Genomic DNA, 24,100 nt, shown 5'->3' with positions numbered 1-24,100 from the left:
TTCATGTGACTGCGAAGTTGACATGTCAACATCTAGAGGGGCTTCACCCAACAAGGAATCATGGGGGACCATGAAAGCACGGTGTCGCGGAAAATTTTCCTGCCCCATTTATCAGGAACATCTGTGCAGCCGATGCCCTTAGTTGGATGGGGTGCACAGGTGCTTTGGGTATGGCCCTGTAGATGGCACAGTGACCACAAGATGTATCTGAATGAAACTGTATACTTATTTAAAATTTTAAAAACATGTGAGTGTTACTTACTTAGTTACAGTAGTTCTTTTGAATATTATTATTTACGTGTATAATTTAGATGAGTAATAAATACTTCTCATTTGTCTCGTAGAGCTCGTATCGTTCCTCCTAAATAACAAACAAAATAATGTGTGTTATTATCTTGGTGCAAAGGAATCTACAGTAGTTTTGTAATCAAATAATTGTTTTACTATTAACACGCTTGTTCTTTCAACCAGTTTGTTGGTCTCACAAATAGACTTTTAATAAACTTGTATCCCTCCCCTCTCCACTCATTAAAGGGGCAGCGTCATGGCACTGCGCATGTCTGGAGTCAGTGTTTCTTGTAGGCTTTCAATTGTCTACACACAGTTGAACTTTAATAGTTGTCAATGCTTTGTTAAAATAATATTCGATATTTTACTGAATGTTTATTGACAGTTTGTGGGCATTTCCTTTGAATTTAAGTCTTCCACATGGACCAAAGGCTCTTAGGTCAACATTAGAATTTGACTGAAATTCATTGTGTCCTGGCCGGAGAGCTATTGCAAAGCTCTTCATCACACTGCACTTTTAAGCATATTCTATGTATGCTTCTTTGTACAAAATGTACCCCTCCTAATAAAACATTAAAGATCACATAACTTGTTTACTTCCTCGACTCTTTGCCTTTTATTTTTGTTCTCTTACTAGGAAAATATCGAATACAAATAATCAGTAAAGCTAGCAAGCTCATTTTGCTAGCTGTATATAATGCATATCAAGCCTGTATCTTTAGTATCCTGGATCAGGTAGACGAACCTATGTCACACCACTTTTTTGATGAGTATTATAAAAAAATACTAAAAAACGTTATCTTGAACTGTGTAAAAAAAAAAAAAAAAAAAAAAAAAAACATAGAGAAAAAAAAAGGCCATTGGCCTGGGATCGAACCCGGCCTAAAGAACAAAACGGAAACCATACATACGGATTACCCAATCGGTATGGCAGCACAAGGCTTTTACGGAAGGCTGTAAAGAACCCGAAGGCCCCAAGCACCGATATTTCCGGCGAATATGCTGTACAACACTCTTGCAAGGTATTCCAACCCGCGCATTAATGGGGAGGACAATAACCAGGATCCCAGGCCTGTAATACGGTTACGCCACGCACAGCTCGCTGAGATATAGGATGAAAAAAAATACAGGTCTATGTGGGCGTTTTGGGTCCCTTGGGGGCTCGCTATGTCGGCGTGGCATCGTAACGCACGCGGGCGCATTGTCTTTTATTGTGTACAGAATGTCTCTGTCGTTTTTTGCTTTACTTTTAGTTTTGCTTTATTTTTATTATTATTATTTTTTTTAGTCTTTTTATTTGCAGTTCTATGTACAGTATTTGACCATAGCTATGATAACAATTTTTCAAAATTATTGTAACCAACTATTGTAACCAATTATCGTAAACCAACTTGACTGCAAAACACTATTAGACATTTCTTTCATGTGACTGCGAAGTTGACATGTCAACATCTAGAGGGGCTTCACCCAACAAGGAATCATGGGGGACCATGAAAGCACGGTGTCGCGGAAAATTTTCCTGCCCCATTTATCAGGAACATCTGTGCAGCCGATGCCCTTAGTTGGATGGGGTGCACAGGTGCTTTGGGTATGGCCCTGTAGATGGCACAGTGACCACAAGATGTATCTGAATGAAACTGTATACTTATTTAAAATTTTAAAAACATGTGAGTGTTACTTACTTAGTTACAGTAGTTCTTTTGAATATTATTATTTACGTGTATAATTTAGATGAGTAATAAATACTTCTCATTTGTCTCGTAGAGCTCGTATCGTTCCTCCTAAATAACAAACAAAATAATGTGTGTTATTATCTTGGTGCAAAGGAATCTACAGTAGTTTTGTAATCAAATAATTGTTTTACTATTAACACGCTTGTTCTTTCAACCAGTTTGTTGGTCTCACAAATAGACTTTTAATAAACTTGTATCCCTCCCCTCTCCACTCATTAAAGGGGCAGCGTCATGGCACTGCGCATGTCTGGAGTCAGTGTTTCTTGTAGGCTTTCAATTGTCTACACACAGTTGAACTTTAATAGTTGTCAATGCTTTGTTAAAATAATATTCGATATTTTACTGAATGTTTATTGACAGTTTGTGGGCATTTCCTTTGAATTTAAGTCTTCCACATGGACCAAAGGCTCTTAGGTCAACATTAGAATTTGACTGAAATTCATTGTGTCCTGGCCGGAGAGCTATTGCAAAGCTCTTCATCACACTGCACTTTTAAGCATATTCTATGTATGCTTCTTTGTACAAAATGTACCCCTCCTAATAAAACATTAAAGATCACATAACTTGTTTACTTCCTCGACTCTTTGCTTTTTATTTTTGTTCTCTTACTAGGAAAATATCGAATACAAATAATCAGTAAAGCTAGCAAGCTCATTTTGCTAGCTGTATATAATGCATATCAAGCCTGTATCTTTAGTATCCTGGATCAGGTAGACGAACCTATGTCACACCACTTTTTTGATGAGTATTATAAAAAAATACTAAAAAACGTTATCTTGAACTGTGTAAAAAAAAAAAAAAAAAAAAAAAAAAAAAAACCATAGAGAAAAAAAAAGGCCATTGGCCTGGGATCGAACCCGGCCTAAAGAACAAAACGGAAACCATACATACGGATTACCCAATCGGTATGGCAGCACAAGGCTTTTACGGAAGGCTGTAAAGAACCCGAAGGCCCCAAGCACCGATATTTCCGGCGAATATGCTGTACAACACTCTTGCAAGGTATTCCAACCCGCGCATTAATGGGGAGGACAATAACCAGGATCCCAGGCCTGTAATACGGTTACGCCACGCACAGCTCGCTGAGATATAGGATGAAAAAAAATACAGGTCTATGTGGGCGTTTTGGGTCCCTTGGGGGCTCGCTATGTCGGCGTGGCATCGTAACGCACGCGGGCGCATTGTCTTTTATTGTGTACAGAATGTCTCTGTCGTTTTTTGCTTTACTTTTAGTTTTGCTTTATTTTTATTATTATTTTTTTTAGTCTTTTTATTTGCAGTTCTATGTACAGTATTTGACCATAGCTATGATAACAATTTTTCAAAATTATTGTAACCAACTATTGTAACCAATTATCGTAAACCAACTTGACTGCAAAACACTATTAGACATTTCTTTCATGTGACTGCGAAGTTGACATGTCAACATCTAGAGGGGCTTCACCCAACAAGGAATCATGGGGGACCATGAAAGCACGGTGTCGCGGAAAATTTTCCTGCCCCATTTATCAGGAACATCTGTGCAGCCGATGCCCTTAGTTGGATGGGGTGCACAGGTGCTTTGGGTATGGCCCTGTAGATGGCACAGTGACCACAAGATGTATCTGAATGAAACTGTATACTTATTTAAAATTTTAAAAACATGTGAGTGTTACTTACTTAGTTACAGTAGTTCTTTTGAATATTATTATTTACGTGTATAATTTAGATGAGTAATAAATACTTCTCATTTGTCTCGTAGAGCTCGTATCGTTCCTCCTAAATAACAAACAAAATAATGTGTGTTATTATCTTGGTGCAAAGGAATCTACAGTAGTTTTGTAATCAAATAATTGTTTTACTATTAACACGCTTGTTCTTTCAACCAGTTTGTTGGTCTCACAAATAGACTTTTAATAAACTTGTATCCCTCCCCTCTCCACTCATTAAAGGTGCAGCGTCATGGCACTGCGCATGTCTGGAGTCAGTGTTTCTTGTAGGCTTTCAATTGTCTACACACAGTTGAACTTTAATAGTTGTCAATGCTTTGTTAAAATAATATTCGATATTTTACTGAATGTTTATTGACAGTTTGTGGGCATTTCCTTTGAATTTAAGTCTTCCACATGGACCAAAGGCTCTTAGGTCAACATTAGAATTTGACTGAAATTCATTGTGTCCTGGCCGGAGAGCTATTGCAAAGCTCTTCATCACACTGCACTTTTAAGCATATTCTATGTATGCTTCTTTGTACAAAATGTACCCCTCCTAATAAAACATTAAAGATCACATAACTTGTTTACTTCCTCGACTCTTTGCTTTTTATTTTTGTTCTCTTACTAGGAAAATATCGAATACAAATAATCAGTAAAGCTAGCAAGCTCATTTTGCTAGCTGTATATAATGCATATCAAGCCTGTATCTTTAGTATCCTGGATCAGGTAGACGAACCTATGTCACACCACTTTTTTGATGAGTATTATAAAAAAATACTAAAAAACGTTATCTTGAACTGTGTAAAAAAAAAAAAAAAAAAAAAAAAAAAAAAAAACCATAGAGAAAAAAAAAGGCCATTGGCCTGGGATCGAACCCGGCCTAAAGAACAAAACGGAAACCATACATACGGATTACCCAATCGGTATGGCAGCACAAGGCTTTTACGGAAGGCTGTAAAGAACCCGAAGGCCCCAAGCACCGATATTTCCGGCGAATATGCTGTACAACACTCTTGCAAGGTATTCCAACCCGCGCATTAATGGGGAGGACAATAACCAGGATCCCAGGCCTGTAATACGGTTACGCCACGCACAGCTCGCTGAGATATAGGATGAAAAAAAATACAGGTCTATGTGGGCGTTTTGGGTCCCTTGGGGGCTCGCTATGTCGGCGTGGCATCGTAACGCACGCGGGCGCATTGTCTTTTATTGTGTACAGAATGTCTCTGTCGTTTTTTGCTTTACTTTTAGTTTTGCTTTATTTTTATTATTATTTTTTTTAGTCTTTTTATTTGCAGTTCTATGTACAGTATTTGACCATAGCTATGATAACAATTTTTCAAAATTATTGTAACCAACTATTGTAACCAATTATCGTAAACCAACTTGACTGCAAAACACTATTAGACATTTCTTTCATGTGACTGCGAAGTTGACATGTCAACATCTAGAGGGGCTTCACCCAACAAGGAATCATGGGGGACCATGAAAGCACGGTGTCGCGGAAAATTTTCCTGCCCCATTTATCAGGAACATCTGTGCAGCCGATGCCCTTAGTTGGATGGGGTGCACAGGTGCTTTGGGTATGGCCCTGTAGATGGCACAGTGACCACAAGATGTATCTGAATGAAACTGTATACTTATTTAAAATTTTAAAAACATGTGAGTGTTACTTACTTAGTTACAGTAGTTCTTTTGAATATTATTATTTACGTGTATAATTTAGATGAGTAATAAATACTTCTCATTTGTCTCGTAGAGCTCGTATCGTTCCTCCTAAATAACAAACAAAATAATGTGTGTTATTATCTTGGTGCAAAGGAATCTACAGTAGTTTTGTAATCAAATAATTGTTTTACTATTAACACGCTTGTTCTTTCAACCAGTTTGTTGGTCTCACAAATAGACTTTTAATAAACTTGTATCCCTCCCCTCTCCACTCATTAAAGGGGCAGCGTCATGGCACTGCGCATGTCTGGAGTCAGTGTTTCTTGTAGGCTTTCAATTGTCTACACACAGTTGAACTTTAATAGTTGTCAATGCTTTGTTAAAATAATATTCGATATTTTACTGAATGTTTATTGACAGTTTGTGGGCATTTCCTTTGAATTTAAGTCTTCCACATGGACCAAAGGCTCTTAGGTCAACATTAGAATTTGACTGAAATTCATTGTGTCCTGGCCGGAGAGCTATTGCAAAGCTCTTCATCACACTGCACTTTTAAGCATATTCTATGTATGCTTCTTTGTACAAAATGTACCCCTCCTAATAAAACATTAAAGATCACATAACTTGTTTACTTCCTCGACTCTTTGCTTTTTATTTTTGTTCTCTTACTAGGAAAATATCGAATACAAATAATCAGTAAAGCTAGCAAGCTCATTTTGCTAGCTGTATATAATGCATATCAAGCCTGTATCTTTAGTATCCTGGATCAGGTAGACGAACCTATGTCACACCACTTTTTTGATGAGTATTATAAAAAAATACTAAAAAACGTTATCTTGAACTGTGTAAAAAAAAAAAAAAAAAAAAAACATAGAGAAAAAAAAAGGCCATTGGCCTGGGATCGAACCCGGCCTAAAGAACAAAACGGAAACCATACATACGGATTACCCAATCGGTATGGCAGCACAAGGCTTTTACGGAAGGCTGTAAAGAACCCGAAGGCCCCAAGCACCGATATTTCCGGCGAATATGCTGTACAACACTCTTGCAAGGTATTCCAACCCGCGCATTAATGGGGAGGACAATAACCAGGATCCCAGGCCTGTAATACGGTTACGCCACGCACAGCTCGCTGAGATATAGGATGAAAAAAAATACAGGTCTATGTGGGCGTTTTGGGTCCCTTGGGGGCTCGCTATGTCGGCGTGGCATCGTAACGCACGCGGGCGCATTGTCTTTTATTGTGTACAGAATGTCTCTGTCGTTTTTTGCTTTACTTTTAGTTTTGCTTTATTTTTATTATTATTTTTTTTAGTCTTTTTATTTGCAGTTCTATGTACAGTATTTGACCATAGCTATGATAACAATTTTTCAAAATTATTGTAACCAACTATTGTAACCAATTATCGTAAACCAACTTGACTGAAAAACACTATTAGACATTTCTTTCATGTGACTGCGAAGTTGACATGTCAACATCTAGAGGGGCTTCACCCAACAAGGAATCATGGGGGACCATGAAAGCACGGTGTCGCGGAAAATTTTCCTGCCCCATTTATCAGGAACATCTGTGCAGCCGATGCCCTTAGTTGGATGGGGTGCACAGGTGCTTTGGGTATGGCCCTGTAGATGGCACAGTGACCACAAGATGTATCTAAATGAAACTGTATACTTATTTAAAATTTTAAAAACATGTGAGTGTTACTTACTTAGTTACAGTAGTTCTTTTGAATATTATTATTTACGTGTATAATTTAGATGAGTAATAAATACTTCTCATTTGTCTCGTAGAGCTCGTATCGTTCCTCCTAAATAACAAACAAAATAATGTGTGTTATTATCTTGGTGCAAAGGAATCTACAGTAGTTTTGTAATCAAATAATTGTTTTACTATTAACACGCTTGTTCTTTCAACCAGTTTGTTGGTCTCACAAATAGACTTTTAATAAACTTGTATCCCTCCCCTCTCCACTCATTAAAGGGGCAGCGTCATGGCACTGCGCATGTCTGGAGTCAGTGTTTCTTGTAGGCTTTCAATTGTCTACACACAGTTGAACTTTAATAGTTGTCAATGCTTTGTTAAAATAATATTCGATATTTTACTGAATGTTTATTGACAGTTTGTGGGCATTTCCTTTGAATTTAAGTCTTCCACATGGACCAAAGGCTCTTAGGTCAACATTAGAATTTGACTGAAATTCATTGTGTCCTGGCCGGAGAGCTATTGCAAAGCTCTTCATCACACTGCACTTTTAAGCATATTCTATGTATGCTTCTTTGTACAAAATGTACCCCTCCTAATAAAACATTAAAGATCACATAACTTGTTTACTTCCTCGACTCTTTGCTTTTTATTTTTGTTCTCTTACTAGGAAAATATCGAATACAAATAATCAGTAAAGCTAGCAAGCTCATTTTGCTAGCTGTATATAATGCATATCAAGCCTGTATCTTTAGTATCCTGGATCAGGTAGACGAACCTATGTCACACCACTTTTTTGATGAGTATTATAAAAAAATACTAAAAAACGTTATCTTGAACTGTGTAAAAAAAAAAAAAAAAAAAAAAAAAAAAAACCATAGAGAAAAAAAAAGGCCATTGGCCTGGGATCGAACCCGGCCTAAAGAACAAAACGGAAACCATACATACGGATTACCCAATCGGTATGGCAGCACAAGGCTTTTACGGAAGGCTGTAAAGAACCCGAAGGCCCCAAGCACCGATATTTCCGGCGAATATGCTGTACAACACTCTTGCAAGGTATTCCAACCCGCGCATTAATGGGGAGGACAATAACCAGGATCCCAGGCCTGTAATACGGTTACGCCACGCACAGCTCGCTGAGATATAGGATGAAAAAAATACAGGTCTATGTGGGCGTTTTGGGTCCCTTGGGGGCTCGCTATGTCGGCGTGGCATCGTAACGCACGCGGGCGCATTGTCTTTTATTGTGTACAGAATGTCTCTGTCGTTTTTTGCTTTACTTTTAGTTTTGCTTTATTTTTATTATTATTTTTTTTAGTCTTTTTATTTGCAGTTCTATGTACAGTATTTGACCATAGCTATGATAACAATTTTTCAAAATTATTGTAACCAACTATTGTAACCAATTATCGTAAACCAACTTGACTGCAAAACACTATTAGACATTTCTTTCATGTGACTGCGAAGTTGACATGTCAACATCTAGAGGGGCTTCACCCAACAAGGAATCATGGGGGACCATGAAAGCACGGTGTCGCGGAAAATTTTCCTGCCCCATTTATCAGGAACATCTGTGCAGCCGATGCCCTTAGTTGGATGGGGTGCACAGGTGCTTTGGGTATGGCCCTGTAGATGGCACAGTGACCACAAGATGTATCTGAATGAAACTGTATACTTATTTAAAATTTTAAAAACATGTGAGTGTTACTTACTTAGTTACAAAAGTTTTTTTGAATATTATTATTTACGTGTATAATTTAGATGAGTAATAAATACTTCTCATTTGTCTCGTAGAGCTCGTATCGTTCCTCCTAAATAACAAACAAAATAATGTGTGTTATTATCTTGGTGCAAAGGAATCTACAGTAGTTTTGTAATCAAATAATTGTTTTACTATTAACACGCTTGTTCTTTCAACCAGTTTGTTGGTCTCACAAATAGACTTTTAATAAACTTGTATCCCTCCCCTCTCCACTCATTAAAGGGGCAGCGTCATGGCACTGCGCATGTCTGGAGTCAGTGTTTCTTGTAGGCTTTCAATTGTCTACACACAGTTGAACTTTAATAGTTGTCAATGCTTTGTTAAAATAATATTCGATATTTTACTGAATGTTTATTGACAGTTTGTGGGCATTTCCTTTGAATTTAAGTCTTCCACATGGACCAAAGGCTCTTAGGTCAACATTAGAATTTGACTGAAATTCATTGTGTCCTGGCCGGAGAGCTATTGCAAAGCTCTTCATCACACTGCACTTTTAAGCATATTCTATGTATGCTTCTTTGTACAAAATGTACCCCTCCTAATAAAACATTAAAGATCACATAACTTGTTTACTTCCTCGACTCTTTGCTTTTTATTTTTGTTCTCTTACTAGGAAAATATCGAATACAAATAATCAGTAAAGCTAGCAAGCTCATTTTGCTAGCTGTATATAATGCATATCAAGCCTGTATCTTTAGTATCCTGGATCAGGTAGACGAACCTATGTCACACCACTTTTTTGATGAGTATTATAAAAAAATACTAAAAAACGTTATCTTGAACTGTGTAAAAAAAAAAAAAAAAAAAAAAACCATAGAGAAAAAAAAAGGCCATTGGCCTGGGATCGAACCCGGCCTAAAGAACAAAACGGAAACCATACATACGGATTACCCAATCGGTATGGCAGCACAAGGCTTTTACGGAAGGCTGTAAAGAACCCGAAGGCCCCAAGCACCGATATTTCCGGCGAATATGCTGTACAACACTCTTGCAAGGTATTCCAACCCGCGCATTAATGGGGAGGACAATAACCAGGATCCCAGGCCTGTAATACGGTTACGCCACGCACAGCTCGCTGAGATATAGGATGAAAAAAAATACAGGTCTATGTGGGCGTTTTGGGTCCCTTGGGGGCTCGCTATGTCGGCGTGGCATCGTAACGCACGCGGGCGCATTGTCTTTTATTGTGTACAGAATGTCTCTGTCGTTTTTTGCTTTACTTTTAGTTTTGCTTTATTTTTATTATTATTTTTTTAGTCTTTTTATTTGCAGTTCTATGTACAGTATTTGACCATAGCTATGATAACAATTTTTCAAAATTATTGTAACCAACTATTGTAACCAATTATCGTAAACCAACTTGACTGCAAAACACTATTAGACATTTCTTTCATGTGACTGCGAAGTTGACATGTCAACATCTAGAGGGGCTTCACCCAACAAGGAATCATGGGGGACCATGAAAGCACGGTGTCGCGGAAAATTTTCCTGCCCCATTTATCAGGAACATCTGTGCAGCCGATGCCCTTAGTTGGATGGGGTGCACAGGTGCTTTGGGTATGGCCCTGTAGATGGCACAGTGACCACAAGATGTATCTGAATGAAACTGTATACTTATTTAAAATTTTAAAAACATGTGAGTGTTACTTACTTAGTTACAGTAGTTCTTTTGAATATTATTATTTACGTGTATAATTTAGATGAGTAATAAATACTTCTCATTTGTCTCGTAGAGCTCGTATCGTTCCTCCTAAATAACAAACAAAATAATGTGTGTTATTATCTTGGTGCAAAGGAATCTACAGTAGTTTTGTAATCAAATAATTGTTTTACTATTAACACGCTTGTTCTTTCAACCAGTTTGTTGGTCTCACAAATAGACTTTTAATAAACTTGTATCCCTCCCCTCTCCACTCATTAAAGGGGCAGCGTCATGGCACTGCGCATGTCTGGAGTCAGTGTTTCTTGTAGGCTTTCAATTGTCTACACACAGTTGAACTTTAATAGTTGTCAATGCTTTGTTAAAATAATATTCGATATTTTACTGAATGTTTATTGACAGTTTGTGGGCATTTCCTTTGAATTTAAGTCTTCCACATGGACCAAAGGCTCTTAGGTCAACATTAGAATTTGACTGAAATTCATTGTGTCCTGGCCGGAGAGCTATTGCAAAGCTCTTCATCACACTGCACTTTTAAGCATATTCTATGTATGCTTCTTTGTACAAAATGTACCCCTCCTAATAAAACATTAAAGATCACATAACTTGTTTACTTCCTCGACTCTTTGCTTTTTATTTTTGTTCTCTTACTAGGAAAATATCGAATACAAATAATCAGTAAAGCTAGCAAGCTCATTTTGCTAGCTGTATATAATGCATATCAAGCCTGTATCTTTAGTATCCTGGATCAGGTAGACGAACCTATGTCACACCACTTTTTTGATGAGTATTATAAAAAAATACTAAAAAACGTTATCTTGAACTGTGTAAAAAAAAAAAAAAAAAAAAAAAAAAAACATAGAGAAAAAAAAAGGCCATTGGCCTGGGATCGAACCCGGCCTAAAGAACAAAACGGAAACCATGCATACGGATTACCCAATCGGTATGGCAGCACAAGGCTTTTACGGAAGGCTGTAAAGAACCCGAAGGCCCCAAGCACCGATATTTCCGGCGAATATGCTGTACAACACTCTTGCAAGGTATTCCAACCCGCGCATTAATGGGGAGGACAATAACCAGGATCCCAGGCCTGTAATACGGTTACGCCACGCACAGCTCGCTGAGATATAGGATGAAAAAAAATACAGGTCTATGTGGGCGTTTTGGGTCCCTTGGGGGCTCGCTATGTCGGCGTGGCATCGTAACGCACGCGGGCGCATTGTCTTTTATTGTGTACAGAATGTCTCTGTCGTTTTTTGCTTTACTTTTAGTTTTGCTTTATTTTTATTATTATTTTTTTTAGTCTTTTTATTTGCAGTTCTATGTACAGTATTTGACCATAGCTATGATAACAATTTTTCAAAATTATTGTAACCAACTATTGTAACCAATTATCGTAAACCAACTTGACTGCAAAACACTATTAGACATTTCTTTCATGTGACTGCGAAGTTGACATGTCAACATCTAGAGGGGCTTCACCCAACAAGGAATCATGGGGGACCATGAAAGCACGGTGTCGCGGAAAATTTTCCTGCCCCATTTATCAGGAACATCTGTGCAGCCGATGCCCTTAGTTGGATGGGGTGCACAGGTGCTTTGGGTATGGCCCTGTAGATGGCACAGTGACCACAAGATGTATCTGAATGAAACTGTATACTTATTTAAAATTTTAAAAACATGTGAGTGTTACTTACTTAGTTACAGTAGTTCTTTTGAATATTATTATTTACGTGTATAATTTAGATGAGTAATAAATACTTCTCATTTGTCTCGTAGAGCTCGTATCGTTCCTCCTAAATAACAAACAAAATAATGTGTGTTATTATCTTGGTGCAAAGGAATCTACAGTAGTTTTGTAATCAAATAATTGTTTTACTATTAACACGCTTGTTCTTTCAACCAGTTTGTTGGTCTCACAAATAGACTTTTAATAAACTTGTATCCCTCCCCTCTCCACTCATTAAAGGGGCAGCGTCATGGCACTGCGCATGTCTGGAGTCAGTGTTTCTTGTAGGCTTTCAATTGTCTACACACAGTTGAACTTTAATAGTTGTCAATGCTTTGTTAAAATAATATTCGATATTTTACTGAATGTTTATTGACAGTTTGTGGGCATTTCCTTTGAATTTAAGTCTTCCACATGGACCAAAGGCTCTTAGGTCAACATTAGAATTTGACTGAAATTCATTGTGTCCTGGCCGGAGAGCTATTGCAAAGCTCTTCATCACACTGCACTTTTAAGCATATTCTATGTATGCTTCTTTGTACAAAATGTACCCCTCCTAATAAAACATTAAAGATCACATAACTTGTTTACTTCCTCGACTCTTTGCTTTTTATTTTTGTTCTCTTACTAGGAAAATATCGAATATAAATAATCAGTAAAGCTAGCAAGCTCATTTTGCTAGCTGTATATAATGCATATCAAACCTGTATCTTTAGTATCCTGGATCAGGTAGACGAACCTATGTCACACCACTTTTTTGATGAGTATTATAAAAAAATACTAAAAAACGTTATCTTGAACTGTGTAAAAAAAAAAAAAAAAAAAAAAAAAAAAAAAAAAAAAAAAACATAGAGAAAAAAAAAGGCCATTGGCCTGGGATCGAACCCGGCCTAAAGAACAAAACGGAAACCATACATACGGATTACCCAATCGGTATGGCAGCACAAGGCTTTTACGGAAGGCTGTAAAGAACCCGAAGGCCCCAAGCACCGATATTTCCGGCGAATATGCTGTACAACACTCTTGCAAGGTATTCCAACCCGCGCATTAATGGGGAGGACAATAACCAGGATCCCAGGCCTGTAATACGGTTACGCCACGCACAGCTCGCTGAGATATAGGATGAAAAAAAATACAGGTCTATGTGGGCGTTTTGGGTCCCTTGGGGGCTCGCTATGTCGGCGTGGCATCGTAACGCACGCGGGCGCATTGTCTTTTATTGTGTACAGAATGTCTCTGTCGTTTTTTGCTTTACTTTTAGTTTTGCTTTATTTTTATTATTATTTTTTTAGTCTTTTTATTTGCAGTTCTATGTACAGTATTTGACCATAGCTATGATAACAATTTTTCAAAATTATTGTAACCAACTATTGTAACCAATTATCGTAAACCAACTTGACTGCAAAACACTATTAGACATTTCTTTCATGTGACTGCGAAGTTGACATGTCAACATCTAGAGGGGCTTCACCCAACAAGGAATCATGGGGGACCATGAAAGCACGGTGTCGCGGAAAATTTTCCTGCCCCATTTATCAGGAACATCTGTGCAGCCGATGCCCTTAGTTGGATGGGGTGCACAGGTGCTTTGGGTATGGCCCTGTAGATGGCACAGTGACCACAAGATGTATCTGAATGAAACTGTATACTTATTTAAAATTTTAAAAACATGTGAGTGTTACTTACTTAGTTACAGTAGTTCTTTTGAATATTATTATTTACGTGTATAATTTAGATGAGTAATAAATACTTCTCATTTGTCTCGTAGAGCTCGTATCGTTCCTCCTAAATAACAAACAAAATAATGTGTGTTATTATCTTGGTGCAAAGGAATCTACAGTAGTTTTGTAATCAAATAATTGTTTTACTATTAACACGCTTGTTCTTTCAACCAGTTTGTTGGTCTCACAAATAGACTTTTAATAAACTTGTATCCCTCCCCTCTCCACTCATTAAAGGGGCAGCGTCATGGCACTGCGCATGTCTGGAGTCAGTGTTTCTTGTAGGCTTTCAATTGTCTACACACAGTTGAACTTTAATAGTTGTCAATGCTTTGTTAAAATAATATTCGATATTTTACTGAATGTTTATTGACAGTTTGTGGGCATTTCCTTTGAATTTAAGTCTTCCACATGGACCAAAGGCTCTTAGGTCAACATTAGAATTTGACTGAAATTCATTGTGTCCTGGCCGGAGAGCTATTGCAAAGCTCTTCATTACACTGCACTTTTAAGCATATTCTATGTATGCTTCTTTGTACAAAATGTACCCCTCCTAATAAAACATTAAAGATCACATAACTTGTTTACTTCCTCGACTCTTTGCTTTTTATTTTTGTTCTCTTACTAGGAAAATATCGAATACAAATAATCAGTAAAGCTAGCAAGCTCATTTTGCTAGCTGTATATAATGCATATCAAGCCTGTATCTTTAGTATCCTGGATCAGGTAGACGAACCTATGTCACACCACTTTTTTGATGAGGATTATAAAAAAATACTAAAAAACGTTATCTTGAACTGTGTAAAAAAAAAAAAAAAAAAAAAAAAAAAAAAAAAAAAAAAAAAAAACCATAGAGAAAAAAAAAGGCCATTGGCCTGGGATCGAACCCGGCCTAAAGAACAAAACGGAAACCATACATACGGATTACCCAATCGGTATTGCAGCACAAGGCTTTTACGGAAGGCTGTAAAGAACCCGAAGGCCCCAAGCACCGATATTTCCGGCGAATATGCTGTACAACACTCTTGCAAGGTATTCCAACCCGCGCATTAATGGGGAGGACAATAACCAGGATCCCAGGCCTGTAATACGGTTACGCCACGCACAGCTCGCTGAGATATAGGATGAAAAAAATACAGGTCTATGTGGGCGTTTTGGGTCCCTTGGGGGCTCGCTATGTCGGCGTGGCATCGTAACGCACGCGGGCGCATTGTCTTTTATTGTGTACAGAATGTCTCTGTCGTTTTTTGCTTTACTTTTAGTTTTGCTTTATTTTTATTATTATTTTTTTTAGTCTTTTTATTTGCAGTTCTATGTACAGTATTTGACCATAGCTATGATAACAATTTTTCAAAATTATTGTAACCAACTATTGTAACCAATTATCGTAAACCAACTTGACTGCAAAACACTATTAGACATTTCTTTCATGTGACTGCGAAGTTGACATGTCAACATCTAGAGGGGCTTCACCCAACAAGGAATCATGGGGGACCATGAAAGCACGGTGTCGCGGAAAATTTTCCTGCCCCATTTATCAGGAACATCTGTGCAGCCGATGCCCTTAGTTGGATGGGGTGCACAGGTGCTTTGGGTATGGCCCTGTAGATGGCACAGTGACCACAAGATGTATCTGAATGAAACTGTATACTTATTTAAAATTTTAAAAACATGTGAGTGTTACTTACTTAGTTACGGTAGTTCTTTTGAATATTATTATTTACGTGTATAATTTAGATGAGTAATAAATACTTCTCATTTGTCTCGTAGAGCTCGTATCGTTCCTCCTAAATAACAAACAAAATAATGTGTGTTATTATCTTGGTGCAAAGGAATCTACAGTAGTTTTGTAATCAAATAATTGTTTTACTATTAACACGCTTGTTCTTTCAACCAGTTTGTTGGTCTCACAAATAGACTTTTAATAAACTTGTATCCCTCCCCTCTCCACTCATTAAAGGGGCAGCGTCATGGCACTGCGCATGTCTGGAGTCAGTGTTTCTTGTAGGCTTTCAATTGTCTACACACAGTTGAACTTTAATAGTTGTCAATGCTTTGTTAAAATAATATTCGATATTTTACTGAATGTTTATTGACAGTTTGTGGGCATTTCCTTTGAATTTAAGTCTTCCACATGGACCAAAGGCTCTTAGGTCAACATTAGAATTTGACTGAAATTCATTGTATCCTGGCCGGAGAGCTATTGCAAAGCTCTTCATCACACTGCACTTTTAAGCATATTCTATGTATGCTTCTTTGTACAAAATGTACCCCTCCTAATAAAACATTAAAGATCACATAACTTGTTTACTTCCTCGACTCTTTGCTTTTTATTTTTGTTCTCTTACTAGGAAAATATCGAATACAAATAATCAGTAAAGCTAGCAAGCTCATTTTGCTAGCTGTATATAATGCATATCAAGCCTGTATCTTTAGTATCCTGGATCAGGTAGACGAACCTATGTCACACCACTTTTTTGATGAGTATTATAAAAAAATACTAAAAAACGTTATCTTGAACTGTGTAAAAAAAAAAAAAAAAAAAAAAAAAACAAACCATAGAGAAAAAAAAAGGCCATTGGCCTGGGATCGAACCCGGCCTAAAGAACAAAACGGAAACCATACATGCGGATTACCCAATCGGTATGGCAGCACAAGGCTTTTACGGAAGGCTGTAAAGAACCCGAAGGCCCCAAGCACCGATATTTCCGGCGAATATGCTGTACAACACTCTTGCAAGGTATTCCAACCCGCGCATTAATGGGGAGGACAATAACCAGGATCCCAGGCCTGTAATACGGTTACGCCACGCACAGCTCGCTGAGATATAGGATGAAAAAAAATACAGGTCTATGTGGGCGTTTTGGGTCCCTTGGGGGCTCGCTATGTCGGCGTGGCATCGTAACGCACGCGGGCGCATTGTCTTTTATTGTGTACAGAATGTCTCTGTCGTTTTTTGCTTTACTTTTAGTTTTGCTTTATTTTTATTATTATTTTTTTAGTCTTTTTATTTGCAGTTCTATGTACAGTATTTGACCATAGCTATGATAACAATTTTTCAAAATTATTGTAACCAACTATTGTAACCAATTATCGTAAACCAACTTGACTGCAAAACACTATTAGACATTTCTTTCATGTGACTGCGAAGTTGACATGTCAACATCTAGAGGGGCTTCACCCAACAAGGAATCATGGGGGACCATGAAAGCACGGTGTCGCGGAAAATTTTCCTGCCCCATTTATCAGGAACATCTGTGCAGCCGATGCCCTTAGTTGGATGGGGTGCACAGGTGCTTTGGGTATGGCCCTGTAGATGGCACAGTGACCACAAGATGTATCTGAATGAAACTGTATACTTATTTAAAATTTTAAAAACATGTGAGTGTTACTTACTTAGTTACAGTAGTTCTTTTGAATATTATTATTTACGTGTATAATTTAGATGAGTAATAAATACTTCTCATTTGTCTCGTAGAGCTCGTATCGTTCCTCCTAAATAACAAACAAAATAATGTGTGTTATTATCTTGGTGCAAAGGAATCTACAATAGTTTTGTAATCAAATAATTGTTTTACTATTAACACGCTTGTTCTTTCAACCAGTTTGTTGGTCTCACAAATAGACTTTTAATAAACTTGTATCCCTCCCCTCTCCACTCATTAAAGGGGCAGCGTCATGGCACTGCGCATGTCTGGAGTCAGTGTTTCTTGTAGGCTTTCAATTGTCTACACACAGTTGAACTTTAATAGTTGTCAATGCTTTGTTAAAATAATATTCGATATTTTACTGAATGTTTATTGACAGTTTGTGGGCATTTCCTTTGAATTTAAGTCTTCCACATGGACCAAAGGCTCTTAGGTCAACATTAGAATTTGACTGAAATTCATTGTGTCCTGGCCGGAGAGCTATTGCAAAGCTCTTCATCACACTGCACTTTTAAGCATATTCTATGTATGCTTCTTTGTACAAAATGTACCCCTCCTAATAAAACATTAAAGATCACATAACTTGTTTACTTCCTCGACTCTTTGCTTTTTATTTTTGTTCTCTTACTAGGAAAATATCGAATACAAATAATCAGTAAAGCTAGCAAGCTCATTTTGCTAGCTGTATATAATGCATATCAAGCCTGTATCTTTAGTATCCTGGATCAGGTAGACGAACCTATGTCACACCACTTTTTTGATGAGTATTATAAAAAAATACTAAAAAACGTTATCTTGAACTGTGTAAAAAAAAAAAAAAAAAAAAAAAAAAAAAAAAAAAAAAAAAAAACCATAGAGAAAAAAAAAGGCCATTGGCCTGGGATCGAATCCGGCCTAAAGAACAAAACGGAAACCATATATACGGATTACCCTATCGGTATGGCAGCACAAGGCTTTTACGGAAGGCTGTAAAGAACCCGAAGGCCCCAAGCACCGATATTTCCGGCGAATATGCTGTACAACACTCTTGCAAGGTATTCCAACCCGCGCATTAATGGGGAGGACAATAACCAGGATCCCAGGCCTGTAATACGGTTACGCCACGCACAGCTCGCTGAGATATAGGATGAAAAAAAATACAGGTCTATGTGGGCGTTTTGGGTCCCTTGGGGGCTCGCTATGTCGGCGTGGCATCGTAACGCACGCGGGCGCATTGTCTTTTATTGTGTACAGAATGTCTCTGTCGTTTTTTGCTTTACTTTTAGTTTTGCTTTATTTTTATTATTATTTTTTTAGTCTTTTTATTTGCAGTTCTATGTACAGTATTTGACCATAGCTATGATAACAATTTTTCAAAATTATTGTAACCAACTATTGTAACCAATTATCGTAAACCAACTTGACTGCAAAACACTATTAGACATTTCTTTCATGTGACTGCGAAGTTGACATGTCAACATCTAGAGGGGCTTCACCCAACAAGGAATCATGGGGGACCATGAAAGCACGGTGTCGCGGAAAATTTTCCTGCCCCATTTATCAGGAACATCTGTGCAGCCGATGCCCTTAGTTGGATGGGGTGCACAGGTGCTTTGGGTATGGCCCTGTAGATGGCACAGTGACCACAAGATGTATCTGAATGAAACTGTATACTTATTTAAAATTTTAAAAACATGTGAGTGTTACTTACTTAGTTACAGTAGTTCTTTTGAATATTATTATTTACATGTATAATTTAGATGAGTAATAAATACTTCTCATTTGTCTCGTAGAGCTCGTATCGTTCCTCCTAAATAACAAACAAAATAATGTGTGTTATTATCTTGGTGCAAAGGAATCTACAGTAGTTTTGTAATCAAATAATTGTTTTACTATTAACACGCTTGTTCTTTCAACCAGTTTGTTGGTCTCACAAATAGACTTTTAATAAACTTGTATCCCTCCCCTCTCCACTCATTAAAGGGGCAGCGTCATGGCACTGCGCATGTCTGGAGTCAGTGTTTCTTGTAGGCTTTCAATTGTCTACACACAGTTGAACTTTAATAGTTGTCAATGCTTTGTTAAAATAATATTCGATATTTTACTGAATGTTTATTGACAGTTTGTGGGCATTTCCTTTGAATTTAAGTCTTCCACATGGACCAAAGGCTCTTAGGTCAACATTAGAATTTGACTGAAATTCATTGTGTCCTTGCCGGAGAGCTATTGCAAAGCTCTTCATCACACTGCACTTTTAAGCATATTCTATGTATGCTTCTTTGTACAAAATGTACCCCTCCTAATAAAACATTAAAGATCACATAACTTGTTTACTTCCTCGACTCTTTGCTTTTTATTTTTGTTCTCTTACTAGGAAAATATCGAATACAAATAATCAGTAAAGCTAGCAAGCTCATTTTGCTAGCTGTATATAATGCATATCAAGCCTGTATCTTTAGTATCCTGGATCAGGTAGACGAACCTATGTCACACCACTTTTTTGATGAGTATTATAAACAAATACTAAAAAACGTTATCTTGAACTGTGAAAAAAAAAAAAAAAAAAAAAAAAAACCATAGAGAAAAAAAAAGGCCATTGGCCTGGGATCGAACCCGGCCTAAAGAACAAAACGGAAACCATACATACGGATTACCCAATCGGTATGGCAGCACAAGGCTTTTACGGAAGGCTGTAAAGAACCCGAAGGCCCCAAGCACCGATATTTCCGGCGAATATGCTGTACAACACTCTTGCAAGGTATTCCAACCCGCGCATTAATGGGGAGGACAATAACCAGGATCCCAGGCCTGTAATACGGTTACGCCACGCACAGCTCGCTGAGATATAGGATGAAAAAAAATACAGGTCTATGTGGGCGTTTTGGGTCCCTTGGGGGCTCGCTATGTCGGCGTGGCATCGTAACGCACGCGGGCGCATTGTCTTTTATTGTGTACAGAATGTCTCTGTCGTTTTTTGCTTTACTTTTAGTTTTGCTTTATTTTTATTATTATTTTTTTAGTCTTTTTATTTGCAGTTCTATGTACAGTATTTGACCATAGCTATGATAACAATTTTTCAAAATTATTGTAACCAACTATTGTAACCAATTATCGTAAACCAACTTGACTGCAAAACACTATTAGACATTTCTTTCATGTGACTGCGAAGTTGACATGTCAACATTTAGAGGGGCTTCACCCAACAAGGAATCATGGGGGACCATGAAAGCACGGTGTCGCGGAAAATTTTCCTGCCCCATTTATCAGGAACATCTGTGCAGCCGATGCCCTTAGTTGGATGGGGTGCACAGGTGCTTTGGGTATGGCCCTGTAGATGGCACAGTGACCACAAGATGTATCTGAATGAAACTGTATACTTATTTAAAATTTTAAAAACATGTGAGTGTTACTTACTTAGTTACAGTAGTTCTTTTGAATATTATTATTTACGTGTACAATTTAGATGAGTAATAAATACTTCTCATTTGTCTCGTAGAGCTCGTATCGTTCCTCCTAAATAACAAACAAAATAATGTGTGTTATTATCTTGGTGCAAAGGAATCTACAGTAGTTTTGTAATCAAATAATTGTTTTACTATTAACACGCTTGTTCTTTCAACCAGTTTGTTGGTCTCACAAATAGACTTTTAATAAACTTGTATCCCTCCCCTCTCCACTCATTAAAGGGGCAGCGTCATGGCACTGCGCATGTCTGGAGTCAGTGTTTCTTGTAGGCTTTCAATTGTCTACACACAGTTGAACTTTAATAGTTGTCAATGCTTTGTTAAAATAATATTCGATATTTTACTGAATGTTTATTGACAGTTTGTGGGCATTTCCTTTGAATTCAAGTCTTCCACATGGACCAAAGGCTCTTAGGTCAACATTAGAATTTGACTGAAATTCATTGTGTCCTGGCCGGAGAGCTATTGCAAAGCTCTTCATCACACTGCACTTTTAAGCATATTCTATGTATGCTTCTTTGTACAAAATGTACCCCTCCTAATAAAACATTAAAGATCACATAACTTGTTTACTTCCTCGACTCTTTGCTTTTTATTTTTGTTCTCTTACTAGGAAAATATCGAATACAAATAATCAGTAAAGCTAGCAAGCTCATTTTGCTAGCTGTATATAATGCATATCAAGCCTGTATCTTTAGTATCCTGGATCAGGTAGACGAACCTATGTCACACCACTTTTTTGATGAGGATTATAAAAAAATACTAAAAAACGTTATCTTGAACTGTGTAAAAAAAAAAAAAAAAAAAAAAAAAAAAAAAAAAACCATAGAGAAAAAAAAAGGCCATTGGCCTGGGATCGAACCCGGCCTAAAGAACAAAACGGAAACCATACATACGGATTACCCAATCGGTATGGCAGCACAAGGCTTTTACGGAAGGCTGTAAAGAACCCGAAGGCCCGAAGCACCGATATTTCCGGCGAATATGCTGTACAACACTCTTGCAAGGTATTCCAACCCGCGCATTAATGGGGAGGACAATAACCAGGATCCCAGGCCTGTAATACGGTTACGCCACGCACAGCTCGCTGAGATATAGGATGAAAAAAAATACAGGTCTATGTGGGCGTTTTGGGTCCCTTGGGGGCTCGCTATGTCGGCGTGGCATCGTAACGCACGCGGGCGCATTGTCTTTTATTGTGTACAGAATGTCTCTGTCGTTTTTTGCTTTACTTTTAGTTTTGCTTTATTTTTATTATTATTTATTTTAGTCTTTTTATTTGCAGTTCTATGTACAGTATTTGACCATAGCTATGATAACAATTTTTCAAAATTATTGTAACCAATTATCGTAAACCAACTTGACTGCAAAACACTATTAGACATTTCTTTCATGTGACTGCGAAGTTGACATGTCAACATTTAGAGGGGCTTCACCCAACAAGGAATCATGGGGGACCATGAAAGCACGGTGTCGCGGAAAATTTTCCTGCCCCATTTATCAGGAACATCTGTGCAGCCGATGCCCTTAGTTGGATGGGGTGCACAGGTGCTTTGGGTATGGCCCTGTAGATGGCACAGTGACCACAAGATGTATCTGAATGAAACTGTATACTTATTTAAAATTTTAAAAACATGTGAGTGTTACTTACTTAGTTACAGTAGTTCTTTTGAATATTATTATTTACGTGTATAATTTAGATGAGTAATAAATACTTCTCATTTGTCTCGTAGAGCTCGTATCGTTCCTGCTAAATAACAAACAAAATAATGTGTGTTATTATCTTGGTGCAAAGGAATCTACAGTAGTTTTGTAATCAAATAATTGTTTTACTATTAACACGCTTGTTCTTTCAACCAGTTTGTTGGTCTCACAAATAGACTTTTAATAAACTTGTATCCCTCCCCTCTCCACTCATTAAAGGGGCAGCGTCATGGCACTGCGCATGTCTGGAGTCAGTGTTTCTTGTAGGCTTTCAATTGTCTACACACAGTTGAACTTTAATAGTTGTCAATGCTTTGTTAAAATAATATTCGATATTTTACTGAATGTTTATTGACAGTTTGTGGGCATTTCCTTTGAATTCAAGTCTTCCACATGGACCAAAGGCTCTTAGGTCAACATTAGAATTTGACTGAAATTCATTGTGTCCTGGCCGGAGAGCTATTGCAAAGCTCTTCATCACACTGCACTTTTAAGCATATTCTATGTATGCTTCTTTGTACAAAATGTACCCCTTCTAATAAAACATTAAAGATCACATAACTTGTTTACTTCCTCGACTCTTTGCTTTTCATTTTTGTTCTCTTACTAGGAAAATATCGAATACAAATAATCAGTAAAGCTAGCAAGCTCATTTTGCTAGCTGTATATAATGCATATCAAGCCTGTATCTTTAGTATCCTGGATCAGGTAGACGAACCTATGTCACACCACTTTTTTGATGAGTATTATAAAAAAATACTAAAAAACGTTATCTTGAACTGTGTAAAAAAAAAAAAAAAAAAAAAAAAAACCATAGAGAAAAAAAAAGGCCATTGGCCTGGGATCGAACCCGGCCTAAAGAACAAAACGGAAACCATACATACGGATTACCCAATCGGTATGGCAGCACAAGGCTTTTACGGAAGGCTGTAAAGAACCCGAAGGCCCCAAGCACCGATATTTCCGGCGAATATGCTGTACAACACTCTTGCAAGGTATTCCAACCCGCGCATTAATGGGGAGGACAATAACCAGGATCCCAGGCCTGTAATACGGTTACGCCACGCACAGCTCGCTGAGATATAGGATGAAAAAAAATACAGGTCTATGTGGGCGTTTTGGGTCCCTTGGGGGCTCGCTATGTCGGCGTGGCATCGTAACGCACGCGGGCGCATTGTCTTTTATTGTGTACAGAATGTCTCTGTCGTTTTTTGCTTTACTTTTAGTTTTGCTTTATTTTTATTATTATTTTTTTTAGTCTTTTTATTTGCAGTTCTATTTACAGTATTTGACCATAGCTATGATAACAATTTTTCAAAATTATTGTAACCAACTATTGTAACCAATTATCGTAAACCAACTTGACTGCAAAACACTATTAGACATTTCTTTCATGTGACTGCGAAGTTGACATGTCAACATCTAGAGGGGCTTCACCCAACAAGGAATCATGGGGGACCATGAAAGCACGGTGTCGCGGAAAATTTTCCTGCCCCATTTATCAGGAACATCTGTGCAGCCGATGCCCTTAGTTGGATGGGGTGCACAGGTGCTTTGGGTATGGC

Source organism: Nematostella vectensis, chromosome 15, assembly GCF_932526225.1.
Source record: "Nematostella vectensis chromosome 15, jaNemVect1.1, whole genome shotgun sequence".
NCBI classification, from domain to species: domain Eukaryota; kingdom Metazoa; phylum Cnidaria; class Anthozoa; order Actiniaria; family Edwardsiidae; genus Nematostella; species Nematostella vectensis.
The sequence above is the reverse complement of the archived record's forward strand: the minus strand, read 5'-3'. Positions refer to the sequence as shown.